The sequence below is a fragment of the Odontesthes bonariensis genome, chromosome 17 (assembly GCF_027942865.1).
Source record: "Odontesthes bonariensis isolate fOdoBon6 chromosome 17, fOdoBon6.hap1, whole genome shotgun sequence".
NCBI classification, from domain to species: domain Eukaryota; kingdom Metazoa; phylum Chordata; class Actinopteri; order Atheriniformes; family Atherinopsidae; genus Odontesthes; species Odontesthes bonariensis.
In genome coordinates, this window is record NC_134522.1 from 33,913,009 (window position 1) to 33,928,760 (window position 15,752).

At 42.9% G+C, this 15,752-nt stretch overlaps 1 long non-coding RNA gene across 1 annotated transcript; it reads left to right on the top strand.

Moving 5' to 3' along the window:
• The first annotated feature begins 3,264 nt into the window (after nt 1-3,264).
• On the top strand, nt 3,265-4,469 carry LOC142366242 (uncharacterized). Its single transcript, XR_012766760.1, has 3 exons — nt 3,265-3,491; nt 3,818-4,027; nt 4,162-4,469. It is a non-coding gene; the product is annotated as an uncharacterized LOC142366242 (long non-coding RNA).
• The last annotated feature ends 11,283 nt before the right edge of the window (nt 4,470-15,752 follow it).

Below are 15,752 nucleotides of genomic sequence, written 5' to 3' on the forward strand. Positions count from 1 at the left end.
TCTTTTTCATTTTCCCTTTTTTTATATTTAGCTACTATTAGTTGTGTTTCAACTCATCACTAGAGGGCAGACATCTTACAAAGAAATTTCAAAGTTAAGAAAGAATTTTATTTGAGTAGGAATGTTCAACAGTGCTAAAACCATCCGTACCTACATTTTCCACTGCTTACCTGGCACCAGGTCTAAGCAAAAATTCCACACCACCCTTTCTACAGCCACTTCCTCCAGCTTTTCCAAAGCGACACACAGTTAGCCAGCATAGAGATATAATAATCTCCTCAGCTGGTTCTATAAGAAACCCCTCACCCAGAAGGTTTCCAGAAGGCCAGACATCCTGACCTGATACCCGAACCACCTCAACTGACTCTGTCACAAAGACGTGGGCTGCAAATACAAAATGGCTGGAGTCGCAGGTAGTGCTTCAACTGTGCGGTTTATTTACAGGGAGAGACATCTTATAAAGAAGCCAGTTATGTGGACACAAAGCAAGCCCTTACTTCAGCCCTCACACTCTCCACCCGGAGTGTCTGGTCGGCCTGAGCCTTATATAACCCCAAGCCCTGCCCCAAGACCAATCAAGCCAATTAACAGAGAAAACAATACTTCTGGCCATCACATTTCACACACAGGCTCTGCAATAACCCCATTAACATTACATAACCAGAGTGTCTATTTGCACCCCTGGTACAAATAGCATTGGCCACACAGCTGAGCTATTCACACCCCGTGACATAACACCAAAATAAAAGCTGCTGGCTTGCACAAAAAAGCATGGCAGACATCCGTTTTTTCGTCATCAGAAAGTGAAGAATACTGCTAGGTTTCGGCACTAATATGTGTTCCAATTAAAAACTAGATGGAAACATTGTGTTTTATTTTCATAATCGATGTTCAGTGAACACATTACAACCGTCAGTTTGTTAGTTTTTAGAAATTTCGCGATCATGACGTTCAGCCATATTAACTATAAAGTTACCTGCACACCACCACCACAGATATGTTATAGGATCAACTAGCGTAGTGATAAGCGATTTGGGTAAAGATGCAGGAGTCCAGGGTTCGATTCTTGCCCGATGCGATTTGGCAGTGAGAAGTGATAGTGTGCATACCAACGTCTCTGCAGAGAAGGCGTGCAATTTGAAAAACAATTCAGTTCTCAAACGGAAGTTTTGATTGCAACAATTAGCTAGTGCACCAGGGTGTAAATAGCACACTTTGCTATAAATAGCATACATTATTCTGAATGTCTATTAGCACCCCTGGTACAATAGCCTTACACTATTCACACCACTGATCTATAAAGAAGATTACCACCAAAAACACCTTGCTCGTGAGCACAAAGGCCATTCGTTTTTTCTTCATCAGAAAGCGAAGAATTCTGATGGCACTAATATCTTTTTAAATTGAAATATAGATGTCTTTCTTAACTCTTAGCTGAGGACATCTCTGGCCTAATGGATAACGACGTAATCTTCCATACGGGAGACAGTGGTTCAACTAGCTATCATTTCATGCTAAATCACCTCTCCCATTTTTCGTTATGATTATTAGCTATATAACCAAAGCAACCATGAAACAAAACTTTAGCTGCCATTTCAGTATATTTTAGCATAAATTGCATACACTTCTAATTGCACCGGGGTACAAATAGCATACACTTCTAATTGCACCAGACGGGGTATCAATAGAACACATTGCTGAGTGCACCGGGTTACGAATAGCATTCACTTCTATTTGCACCAGGGTACAATCAGCATACAGTGCTAATTGTACCAGGGGTGCAAATAGCCTTACCCTTACATAACATATAGAAACCATCACCATAATAAATCACGCTCCATTTGAGCAATTACAACCGAAAATATGAACAGACCCTGAACTCTCCCCCTCCACTTAGAGGGGAGATGGTATAGTCCGCAGCCGACCATATTATAAAAGGCTGCTGCTTCTGCTGCTCTGTTTGCTCTCCCAGGCAGGCACAGAGGAGCAGGAGAATGGCAGCAGCAGTACAGGTAACAATCCTAAAATAAAGAAAACTGGAGAAAACAAATATGATGAGTAGTGTGGGGTTTTTTTTGTGCTTCTGTTGGAGATATGAGGTTTGAGCATTAGTCCAATGTGGTGCGTGCACTCACCACCAAACCAGTGGGGAACAATGCAAATATGATCCATGTATGAGAGACTGAGGGTGCTTTACCATGTATCGCCTGTGTGTAGTGACGGGGGCTTCGTCACATTACCGCCCTCCTCTCCTGCAGCGGCAATGTTTGGCAGCCGTAACAAATAGTCCGCTGTAACATTCTCCTTGCCTGCCTTATGCCGAACACAGAACTTGAATGGCTGCAGCTCCAGGTACCACCTGGTGACTCTGGCGTTCCTGTCCTTCATGGTTTGGATCCAGGTCAGGGCCCTGTGATCTGTTTGAAGGTCAAACTCCCTTCCCAGCAAGTAATACCTGAGGCTATCCAACACCCTCTTGATTGTCAGGCACTCTTTTTCAATGGTGGAGTACCGGGTTTCACGAGGTAGCAACTTCCTGCTGAGGTACAGTACAGGACGTTCTTCTCCGGGCTCTCCCTGAGCCAGGAGAAGGTCTGTTGAATCTGATAGTGTGTCTGCTAGTGTGTCTTGTCCTGCCTCCACCTCTGGCACCCTCTATACTTTCATTACCCCCTACCCGAACCAGGGTTTGAATCCCCACCCCGCTGTGACTGGTGTGCAGTTGGTGAGAGTGAGTTGTATGGCTTTGTTTTTGCTGGTATTTTTAGTTATTATAGGACTGCTTAGGTGAGTTTGTCTGCTGAATCTGCTAGTGTGTCTTGTCCTGCCTCCACCTCTGGCACCCTATATTTTCATTACCCCCTACCCGAACCAGGGTTTGAATCCCATTCCCGCTTATCTTACCTCTTTTATTTCTCCCCCTACCCGAACCAGGGTTTGCATCCCCACCCCGCTGTGACTGGTGTGCAGTTGGTGAGAGGCTGAGGTAGCTTGTGGCTGTAAAAAGATGGTTGTTGCGGTGTGAGGAGCAGATCTATATAGGGAGTATAGGGAATTACTCACTGAGTCTGGTACTTTATTTTATTTATTTTTTCGTTAGCACAAGTTTCTTGTGTTTACCTTGAATAGGGATGGCTCAGGTAATCCTGAAACATCCCATAGTTAAGCTGCTATAGGCCTAGACTGCTGGGGGGCCTCATCTGTCACACCTTTCCTCACTTTAGGCCCAATCCCAATTCACCCCTTGGCCCTACCCCTTACCCCTTCCCCTCCGTTTTGCGCGTTCACGTGTAGAGGTAGTGTTGTCCCAATACTCTTCCAAAGCCCTTCCCCTTAGCCCTACCCCTCCGTTGTAGCCCTTGAAACGGAGGGGTTCGGCCAGGCAGACTCCGTTTGAAGGGGTATGATATATTTCCCAGAATACAACGCGACTACCGGGAGATCGCGAGTCTTTTTAAAAATGGCAGAAGCAAAGAGAGCACCACACAAATGTAAGTTCTTCTATTTTTTTTTGCCATAATTTAACTGTTTTAATCGTTTTAGGTTGTGATAACTGGTGTATTGTGTGAGTTTAACATGGTGGCAATGTGTAGTTATTTTCTGTTATAAACGCACATGGGAAAAGTCGCTATTTTACATGGAGTAATCGGTCAATGCATGTGAAGGTGCTGTGAAAGAGTTGTCGTTTTTTTAAATTGTAACACGAGTATTTACAAGCAATGTAGTTGGTTAACCATAGAGAAGTTCCTTTTGAGTGACATGAGCGTCATTTCGCTACCTATTATCACAAGTATTCATATACGTGACTGATTCACAGGGACTCAAGCACAAACAAAGAGCCTGATCAGGTTTAGCGCCGAAAACGAAGATCTGTTTCTAAAGTCATCCCCATCCCCAAAAAGAAGTAGGAAGTCCAATCCCATAATGGATTACCTGATACAGGAGAGCCTGAAGGAGCAGAAGCGCCACGAGCAGAAAACGGAGCGCTTTTTAGCTCTGTTTGAGCGCATGATAGACAAACTTTACGGTGAGTTGATGCGCCATGCACCTATTGTACACACAGCCACCACTACCGCATTCTGAAACACCCTTTTTTTTTTTTATTTTTTACAATGGATGAAAGTGCATGCTATAATGTCATGTCGTGTCTTGTTCCCCCAGAACATCACTGAGCCCATGCAGCACCTCCGATGTGCCATGCACCTCCGCTGTTCCTGCTCCGGTCATCTCGTTCTTGATGATTGCACTGTTGCCCGTTTATATTCATACTGTTTATATTCATACTGTTTATTGTCCATATTTGCACCACACACTTTACAGCAGACACTTTAAGCTGTTATTTCTGAAAATAAGCTGCCTTACCAGTCTGTAATGTGAGCCTAATAAAATAAATTAAGGACAAAAGGTTTGTGAGCATGATTATCACATCAACATCATATGAACGACTGGAACGGATATTGGTATGAAGAGATTTATTATACAAGGGATAACAAAAAAAATGGGGTACATGTTGTGGTCCAATGGGCAATAATTTGTAGGATGACCCGTCTGCTGGAAAGAAAAACATGGAAAGATCAGGCTTTCATCCTCCCAAACCAACACATTGATAGCACACACAATGCAGTGCATTTATTTATGTCATCAAATCTGAACCTGGTACAAAGAAAACCGCTTCAAAAACGCATGAGCTGCATGTTTATTCCAAACGGAACGAGGCGAGTAACAAAGGCTAAACGTTAGCTTATGCTTTCAGCTAGGTTAGCCAGGTTAGGATACTACTCCAGTCAATAAATCAGCAAATCCAACGAGACAAGCAAATTGTTTCTATATTACACGATATCACAAATGTACAGTTAGAAGCACTTTCAAACACACACACACACACACACAATCATTTTCACACGCCGGCTCTGGAAGCTACCAGCTGCTCACTCACAAGCGTTATTTGCATTAATTTCTTATTGTACATACCGTAACAAGATCCAGCAATGCTCCCAGATGTCGAAGACGCCTTCGCCTGATGGCACTCCGTCGATTCGACGCAGATATTTCTAAAAATATCCGAATAGCCCAGGACAGCGCGAACACCACAGCAGCAGTCATGTTTGTTTACTTCTGGCTAAAGCTGTTGCTTTTGGTTACGTAACAACTGACGGCGCGGACTTATTACGTTCGTGAGTGTGAAGTGCTGTCCCAATTCGAAGGGGTGACATTCTTAGCCCTTCGCCTACCCCTACGTTTGAAGGGGCGAGGGGTAGGGGCGAGGGGTAGGCGAAGGGGTAGAAAATAGAATTGGGATTGGGCCTTACTCTCTTTATGTATATGTGATATTATTGTGGTCATTAACTCGTGTTTCCTTGTTCCAACAAATATGTAGCGTTACCGGGTATTTATATACGTATTAAATATAAGGATTTATGAGATGTTCTTACAGTCTCAAATAAACCTTACCTCGAATTCAGGGCACCACCTACCTAGGTTTTGACTTAATTTAAGTCACAGTCAGGGAGGAAAACTGTTCGAAATCTTACGATCCTGGTGTTAAATTAATATTCAATTAATAATCAGTCTCATATCTCGCTACTTTCGTGAAGTTCTCGTTTGGTTGGACAGACATTACGTAAAGAAAGCATACGACACAATCTGTGATTATAACATATATATAGATATATGAGCTGTTTATTACAATGATATGATCTTAGACATAGGAGATGCATGGAATATGGGTGATTATATAAAACACTTAGTGAATATAAAATAAAATATGGGAATGGAGAGTTACTGGATTTATTCAAATAGTTTGGGTTGGCTGACTATTTGAATCTAAATACTGTACTGACATTTCGGATTAATGTATCATTCTGTGAAAGCCTCGAGACATCCATCAAACCCACTTTAAGGTGAAAACGGGTCGGTCTTACTGTGCTGAAGTTCTAATCACGGTAGCGGCCACGCGGGTCCGAGGGGATTTCTCTTCCGCTCTCTGGGCCTTCCTGGCTGTGGTGGCTGACTTTAGCGGACTTCTCAGTTGTTTCTTTCACCGGGAAACCGAAACGATGGTGCCGAGGGCTGTGGTTAGATGGTCGAATCTTCTTAGTGTCAGTGGGTCCGTTGCTTCTCTGATGAAGTGAACTTAAGTTTACAGAAGATTAAAAAAAGGTTGCTTGGAGTTGGCTTCTTGGTAGGAAAAGGTGATGATGGCGTGAAACAGCGGAGGTTAGGACGTGCGACGTAGAAGGACGTGGATGGCGAGGGACGAACAAAAACCCGTAAAACGTGCATCTTCAGAGTATTTCAATCTGTTTCTTTGTTCGGGTCTTTCTTCTTCGTCTCCGGGGTCTCACTGGGTTCTGGAGGGTCTCCTCCGGTCGTCCGCTGCATCGTTATCCACACGTCCTTCCGTTCTCTCCTGAGATTATGGGAAAACTCCCAAACTCTGGTGAGCTCTTCTCTTCTGCTTAAACCATCTCTAAAACTCTCTGAGCAGCTGTTCTCTGCTCAAATCTCCTTCTGAAACTCTGGGTTGGAACCCTTCTGGAACAAGAGGCAAGAAGCAAGAGAGCAGACGCCTGAAGCGAGCCAGCAAACGAGAGAACTAGAGAGAGCACTAGAGAGAGACAGAGAGAGTGTGTTTTCCGCGGGTTCCGGGTTTTGACTCTCGGAGGCGGGGCTTACACTACTTTTTCAGCCAATGACATGCTTGAACTGTGTGCATGTCTGTGTAAGGTGATCTGTGCTATATGGGGATTTCTGGATTTAGACAAAGAAAACTCTTATTTCTCCATTACTCCCATCTCATAGAACATTTGTCTCAGTGATTGTGAAAACACCACATCTTGTTAAGATATGCAGATTAAAGATATAACATAGACTTGTAATATAAAGACATCAAAATAACACACATGATAAAGACAATTATGACTTTCAAAATTCAGATGAATATCTATGAAATCGTGACATATGAATAGTGAGCCATACAATGTTCATTTTCTGTGTTAACAATGGGGATACCAAACAAATAACAAATAGATACCGAAGGGACATCGTTAGAAGTTACTAGTTGCATATATTGTCCATTTTACTGAGTCCTCTGGGATTTAAATGTTCAACTAATCAACACTGCAGACCACTAGGGGGCAATGTGGTTCCATCAGGCAGGTTGGGCGTTTTCCACCAAAATCAGTTCTTTGTCAATATTTAAGCCAGAATCGTACAAATTGTCTCTATATGCGTCTTGTGATCAAGCTGGAAACCTGAAAGAAATTGTACACGGTTATCAAACACATTTAATATAGTTTTAAGATTCGACTAAAAGTGAGTCTTCTCAGTTCGTGTGTAGCCATCTGGTCGGTTTGCTGGTGAAAAGGGGTGTTAAAGTGTCAACTTTCGAGTTATGGTCTAGATAAGATAGTAAGTGTCCCACTTTTCCAAGAGTGAGTTCGACTCCCCAAAAGCTCTTAAGGGTGTTGTAAATTAGGCAGTTTCTGTCTCTTTTTCCTTTGTGGAAAGAAAATGAAGATCTGGTTTATATCCACATACGTAAACATCCCCCACAGGAATGTTGGTTTTGTCAAAGTTTGAAAAACTCTTAATCCACACGGCACTGTGACTGCTACAGATATCCTTTGAATGGTGTTACAGTGCCGCCGCCGCCGCCGCCGCCCTCCCCCCTCCCCCCCTTTCTGTCTTCTCAAACCCCAGCTGGTCGAGGCGGATGGCCACCCTTCCTGGTTCTGGTTCTGCCAGAGGTTTCTTCCTGTTAAAAGGGAGTCGTTTCTCTTCACAGTCGCCTCAGGCACGCTCAGGCCGGGAGATTGGACCGAAAAACAAAAAGTTTTCAGTGCAATCTGTTGGTTTTCTTAGCTAGGAAATTGTTTTTGAATTGGCTCTATATGAACAAATTGGATTATTTTATGAATTATGATTATTATTAATTAATTGAATTCCAATTGGCTTGAATTGGACTTACTATCTAAGTGCCTTGAGATGACATTTGTTGTATTTGGCGCTTTATAAATAAAAATGAATTGAATTGAATTGAAATTAACATTTTGATATTTTCTGGTATCTCCCATTGAACAGAGAGATCATTGTCTGGGGTTTTAACAGATTCAGGAGCACCAACACGTTTCTCCAACCGCCGCTGTGGGCGTGACTTCCTGGGTTTGACCATGGAGCAATTGAAGGTCTCACTACTGTATGTTAAGATCAACTGACTTTGTCCAGAGTGTGCATGGTGCATGAAAGGTGCATAAGGGAGTCTCCAACTGCAAACTGCTGCCAAAGTTTCCATTATATATATTATATTGTACCATCTGTGCATACGACAAAAAGCTTCACAAGTCCCTCTTTTTATGTCCGGTCAAGGCCGATGGCTGCCCTCCCTGATTCTGGTTCTGCCAGAGGTTTCTTACTGTTAAAAGGGAGTTGTTTTTTTTCCGCCATTGCCTTGTGCATGTTCAGGATGGGGGATTGGACGTAGTTAAGTTTCGGTGCAACCTGTGGATTTCCTTGCAGAGGAAAATTTTTTTCATTGGCTCTGAATTGAATCAATTTCAAAATTAATTTATTAAATTTGATTGGATTGGATTATAATTATGAATGAATAAAACTGAATTGGACTGAATTAAGTGTGGTTCGGTCAGCATCCAGTTCAATCAGACCAAGAAAGTCCGAGATAGACTCTGCTGGAGACAAACGCAATGTAAACAATCTCCTGCTCGGTTTTTGTGATGTCATCAGATCCATCAAAAAGCAATCCCCAAAATTCAGCCGACTCCATCTTAACTCCTCACTGATAGTTTACACAATGGTCTCCATTTTTTATGTTTCCACTTTAAGTGAATGACATGCATCCGTTTTTATTCCCAGCTGCTTCAGTAAAGGAATACTCTCAGTGCAGGAAGACAAGAGACATGTTTAGCTTTATGAAACTCCTTTATTTAGGAGAAAAATATTACAAAAAGCTTGCCTCTTCATTCAGCTTGTTTTGATGAATGAAGCAAATGGATGGCTGGATATTTCTTCCTAACTAGCTTCATTATTAGTAATTGCCAGTGTCACATTCATGTGCTACTTTCTCTTCATGTGTTTGTCAGATAAAGGATGACTGAAAGAAAGAGCTTGGATTCAGTTTGCCCCTTCTTTGCAGGTGGCAAAATACCGAAGTGGCTGCTAAATGTCTCATATAAGAAACATAGAAAACGAGAAATTCTGCGTTAATCCCATCCGCCTCGACTGGCTGAGGGTTGAGAGGAAAGGAAAGAGGGGACAAGTACTACAACGCCAGGCCAGATATATGTGCTGAGACAGATAAACCCAAAGTAATGACAACAATAATGTCAACTGTACATGGAGAGAAATGACAGCAGAGTTAGGAAAGGTGCATCATGGGATGTTCCCCAGCAGTCTGAGCCTATAGCAGTATAACTTTGGGATGTTTCAGGGTCACCTGAGTCATCCCAAACTATAAACTTTATCAAAAAGGAAAGTTTTTAGCCTATTCTTAAAGGTAGAGAGGGTGTCTTCTTCCCGGACGTATACTGGACGTAGCTGGTTCCACAGAGAGGGGCCTGATAACTGAAGGCTCTGCCTCCCATTCTACTTTTAGAAACTCTGGGAACCTCAAGTAAACCTGCAGTCTGAGAGCAAAGTGCTCTGTTGGAAATATATCGCACTATGTGATCTTTAAGATATGATGGAGCTTGATCATTAAGAGCTTTACATATGAGGAGAAGAACTTTAAAACCTATTCTGAATTTAACAGGGAGCCAATGAAGAGAAGCTAAAACTGGAGAAATATGATCTCTTCTGCTAGTTTTTATCAGAAATCTGGCTGAACTCTTTAAACAGATTATTTCTGTCAAAGTTGAATGCAGCAATTGAACTGTTGACTTAAAAAGGAGATTGAATATATATTTTTTTAAGTAAAGGTGACAAGATGGCTCTGTAGAGACGGCAGACTTTCAGGTCGCTCTGCAGATCCGAGTTTGTTTTTACCACTTTACTCTACTTTTTTCCTACTCCTTTCCTTTTTTGTATGCACCCAATGGATACATTGAATTTTAAAGAACAAGCAGGAACCAACGCTCTTGTTTTTTACAAGGGAGGAGCTGCTGGGTTTCAGGACAAACGCACACTGTTAAGGCTCTAGCATGGTTGCTGCGTCTGCTCGCGCGAGCGGTGTTGATGACGTCACGAGTTCGTGCCCGCCATAGGACCCTATATAGTGGCGCAAGTCGTTGCGCGCCAGTAGTTGCAATTTTCTCCGTCACAGAGGTGGCGCTGCTACGTGAAGGTTACCTCTACTCTACAACCACGAAAGTGGAGAAGAAAACAATGCCGCTGTCAAGAGCAGGAATACTGTAATTAATGATACTGCTGCAGTTTTCAGATCATTTTAATTTTTTAATTCAGTTAAAAGAGGTGAAGGTTTGAAGCCCCCGGCATCAACAGAGTCTCTGCCCTCTTCTTTGCCTTCACGTATCTGTCCCGTAGCTTCTTCCACACATTCTTACAGAACTCTCCCTCTTTCCCCAAAGTTCTGCCCATCTCTCTGCACCAGTTTTGGGAGTTTACGTGCTCCCTGTGCTGTTTCACTGCAGTTTCGTACAGCTGCCTGTACAAACGCACCTCCTCACTGAGCCGGTCTCACATCGGTCCATCCGGTTCGTTGTGGTCGGCGCCGCCAAGTTACAAAAATCGACTGGTGCACGACAACGCGCTGCGCCGTCTTTTCAAGGGAAGCACCAGGCCTGAAACGTCATTTTGACGTCACGGTCCACCACCGCCGTGACAGACGCGGCAACCATGCTACCGCCTTTAGAAAGGCCATTGGCTGCGCTGAAGATTGTGAGCTCGCGCTTACGTCCTCACGCTTCGCAGGAAGCTCAGTGTTCACGCGTCTTGAGAGGCAGTTCAGTTAAGGGCCGTGTGTATACTCTCGCAGCATCGTGTCGCAGTGAGCTTGTTGCAGACACGACGCAGTTATTTTTGATTTATGCCTACTGTCTGCGCTATGTTAATCCCACGCCACAACGCAAGAGGGACAATCACGAACAAGCTAGGATTGTGGGTGTGGTGGGTGGCGTGTTTCTCTTCCGGTTACGGAGGTCATTCAACAACAATGGCGACTGGACGAATGCGCACTTTGATTGACATGCAGCTGATCGATCTAGAAATAGAATAAATATTGCTACTACTGGAGCTGGCAGAGAGGCGAAAGAATCGTCACGGTTAGCACGGTTAGCGTCACCATTAGCCGGTTAGCAAACCGAAAATACGCATAGTGTAGAGCGGATGTAGAGTTGACCAATCAGAGGCCTCCTTTCTCTCCTCCCTGCAGCGATGTCTGCGGCACTGTCTGCGGTGAGTTACAATTTTGGGGAGGTGCACCAGAGTGTCTGCGTAAGGGGGGGGGGCATGTCTGCGTTAACTGCGACACACACGCAGACGACCTGGGGGGTATTACTAGAAGCTGGCTTAGCGGAAAGCCTGGCTTATTTCGCCACTTCTGGCTAAAGTTAGCGAGAGTTCCGTTCCATAAAGGTGGCTTATTTGAACTCCCGCTGAGTAACCATGGTAGTTTATGCTGTTGAACTAGCCTGGTCGCGGGCAGGCTAAAGTTGAAGCTTAGCTTAGCTGCAACTCAAAAAAATGTCCGACCGGCTGAAACGGACTCCGGAAAGAAATGTTCACCAAGAATTCTGCGCTCCCGCAACTCATGTCTTGTCTAAAAAACGAAGCAAAAACTGTGGTTATCATATCACCACTTTCACTGTCTCGAAAAATCAATCAGTCGGTCCCAGTGCAACTAAAGAAACGCAACTATACACACGTGAGCATGAAATTAAATGAGAGAGAACATGGTATTCATTAAAACTAATCAATACCTAACAAACATCCGATCTACACCCACGTAGGACCAGACTCAGAAAAATGGGGGACAGGTAATAATGTTAATAATACAAATTATTGAAAGCTCCTTTCAAAACAGTCAAGGACACTGTACAAATAAGATATTAGATAAAACGCAGGAATTAAAACATCTTACCATATTAAAAATACACAGAACGGAGCAGTTGAGTTTAGACTTGAACAGAGGGAGAGTGTCATTATTGCGAATGTCGGGGGGGGGGGGGGGCGTACTGTACCCATGTACGCATCCAAGGCAATTTGTAGAGCACAATTCGTACACAAGGCAATTCAAAGTGCTTTACAGCTACATAAAACCACAAGAAGGCAATAAAATCATTCCAAAAAACAAAAAACTCATTAATTAATTAATTTAAAAGTGAAGAGTGCAGATAAAATATTTTCAGGTGTCATATAAATAGAACTGTTTTCAGTCTGGATTTAAACATTGTCACATTGTCCAGGCCCCTGCTGGACCCGTGGAGGCTGACTATGTAAACCGAACATTTTTCCATATCCTAAATGTACAGGTACACTTGGGGATAATTGTCCATAGACTCTGAACTGGATTTCTCATTTTGAAAAATACCACATCAACCCCTTTGAGTAATGCTGAGCATGTTACATTTATGCCCTGTGAAACCTCATCATTGACTCATATCCTCCGACCATACAGATGATCTGTGATGGAGGTCATTTCATTTCCAACATTGAGGCTAAATGGCCGGGATCAGTTCATGATTCTAGGATCTTCCGAGCATCCTCACTGGCACAGAGGTTTGCACAAGGCGCAAGAATTTTACTGACCTGAAGGAGTGTACTTTTGAAGTAAGGTGTATATAGCATAGGCAGCATTTTGGTAATGTAATGAGAGGTCAGGTGTAGAGGTCATCTTAAGGAATTTAAAGTGCTCGTCATACTTTATTATAGATAGCCATATAAGGCACATATTGCATCAAATTGCCAAGTCTTAACACATGTATATCCATCCAACATTTCTCTTATTCTGCAGGAGAGTTCAATGGTGTCCTGCTTGGGGACAGAGGCTATGCATGCTGGCCGTACCGCCTCACGCCATATCCTGATCCAGGAACAAGGGCATGCACATGCACATGCACATGCACATGCACATGCACATGCACATGCACATGCACATGCACATGCACATGCACATGCTAAAACAAGGGCACGGATAGAAATGACCTTTGGCCAAATTAAATACAGGTTCATTGCTTAAACTTCTCAGGCACCATGGCTGACTTCTGACAGAGCCATCTTAAATTAATAGTATACTTCATATTTTATACATTTTGTCTTGTGGACAACTTTTCAGGCTGAAGTCTTTTCTTCGTTGAGTCCCCCAAAAGGAGCATTAAACATCTGCAGCTCATCCAGAACGCTGCTGCTGGAGTTTTAACCCGGACTAAGAGATCTGAACACATCACAGCAGCTTTAAAATCTTTACACTGGCTTCCAGTCAGTCACAGAATAGATTTTAAAAGCCTGCTGATGGTTTACAATCTGTGATCTGTTCAGAGAATATGAAGCCAGCAGAGCTCTTAGATCCAAGGACTCAGGTCAGCTGGTCCAGTCCAGAGTCCAGACTAAACATGGAGAAGCAGCATTTAGCTGTTATGCTGCAAACAAGTGGAACAAACTGCCAGTGGAGATTAAACTTTCACCAAATGTAGACATTTTTAAATCCAGGTTAAAACATTTCTTTTCTCATGTGTCTATGGATGAAATCTGCACGCTACCTTTTAATTTATCTAGACTGTTGCTTGTTTTTAAATTAATTTAAATGATTTTATTTGTTTCTCTTTAATGCTCGCTAAATGGACAGAGATGATTTATAACTTTCCACACGTTAGGTCATGGCACCCCACTGTGAATATAAATGTAAAAAACACATTTCTAACACGTTGCATGAACCGTACAATAATGACAAGTTTGAGTTCAAGTTGAGTTGAATTGTTTAATTATTATTACATGTTTCTCAAGCTGTGGAGAGAAAACAGAATTAAATACAGTTCACAACACCAAATTCTCCTTTATCTGAATTTATACTAACATCCCTCTCCAGTTTCATGATCTCTGGCTTGATCTTTTTTATTTTCAGTTTCTTGTGTTCCATATCTAGTTTGGTGCTCTCTTTATTGGACAAACACATTTCTTCAAAGGCTACTTACCACTCTGACCGCAGCTGTATTACCATTTCTGGTGATGACACTTTTAAAATCCTCATACAGCTCCATAAGCATTATTTGTTCAGCTGCCGAAAAAATAACAGCGCTTGTCTCGCTCTCATTTTCACACAGATCTCGGTTTTTCCACCATCCACTCGTCAGGGCTTCTTACGTTGCTCGTGCACTCGCACTAAGCTAGGCTATGTAAGCCTCGCTTGGATTAGCTTCAACGAGATGCAGCTGGAATGGCTTCGGGGAACGACTTGAGGCTTAATTGGGAGATGGCGCTTCAAGCGACGCTTACCGGCTATAGCCTGGCTTACTTTAGCTACTTTCTAGGAATACCCCCCTGGTTTCCCACCATAAATCAGCCTTTAGTGAGAGCTGCCTCCAGTCTGTGTGCCACGGACATTTGGCTCAATGTTTCGCCATGAAGAGACACTTTATTTGCCTTCTAAATTCATTTATTTTACCTTGTGTGCGTCATTGAAGATTTGTGAGTACTTTTTGTCCCGTTTTAATGTACAGATGTTTGGTAATTTGGTCCGTTTTGAGAGTGCAATTTCGCCAACCTTAACAGTAAATGTAGAGTAATGTAGAGCCTTGTAACATATTCCTGTGACTTCGTTTGTAATCTGTAGTGCCTTATTGTGATGTCGGATGCCTTAATTGTCCTTTGGAAGGTGTTAATTGCCGTCTTTTGTGTTAGTATAGCCGACATACCGTCGTGTGTTTTAATGTGGTGAATTTAGCGCCTTTAATAGCCTGTTTAATGGGCGCCATTGTAATGTGTAATTACCGAGAGTTTGCCTCTAGTATGCAGTGTTTCCCCATTGTATAGCAGCCTTGCAGTATTTTCCTATGGAAGCTAGTTTGCCTTAAATAACCGGTCAGAATGCCTTTATTTCAGAGCTTGTTTATTGATATTGTATATTTTTTGCGTCCTTCCTTTCTTAGACCACACAAATACCCACATAGTCTTGTAAAACCAACAAATACCTATGCAAATTAGTAATAATTAAGAAGAGTATCACCTGATTTCTCCATTGACCCTTGTGTATTACTGTGCTGCCTTCAAGTTCATTAAAACTCCTTAAACTGCATTCTGGACTCAGTGGCGTTCTTACCAACGCACCAGGAAGACACCATACCATTCAACCAGCACCTATACAGTCCACCCACCTAACCACCTGATACCTAAACCCTCCTTAACACACACAGACCAATAGACAGGCAGACTGGTAGAGCTGATGAGGAGATATCGAACCTGCAAGGCATGCAGCTGGTTCATCCTCATGGAGACGTGGCTAATGGACAGCATACCGGATGCTAACGTGGATTTGTGGGGATTCACTACTGAAATAGGTGGGGGACAACCATTGGTTTAACCCCCGTTATGTCTCCATAAAGGTAGTTTTGTCTTGAGAATTCCGACAGAAACTCAGATTAAGGAACAGGTGGACGATACACAACAACAAACAGAAGAGGTTTTAGTGATTTCCAATTTCAGTGAGAAAAACTGAGTCAAATATTGAAAAGAGCTAAAACTAATCTTGGGTCTCAGATTGTAAACCTAGAGCTGCTCCAGTGTTTTGTAGGGACCCATGTTGGCATGATGGTGGAGGACCCCATTCTGGGTAATTGCAGCGCACA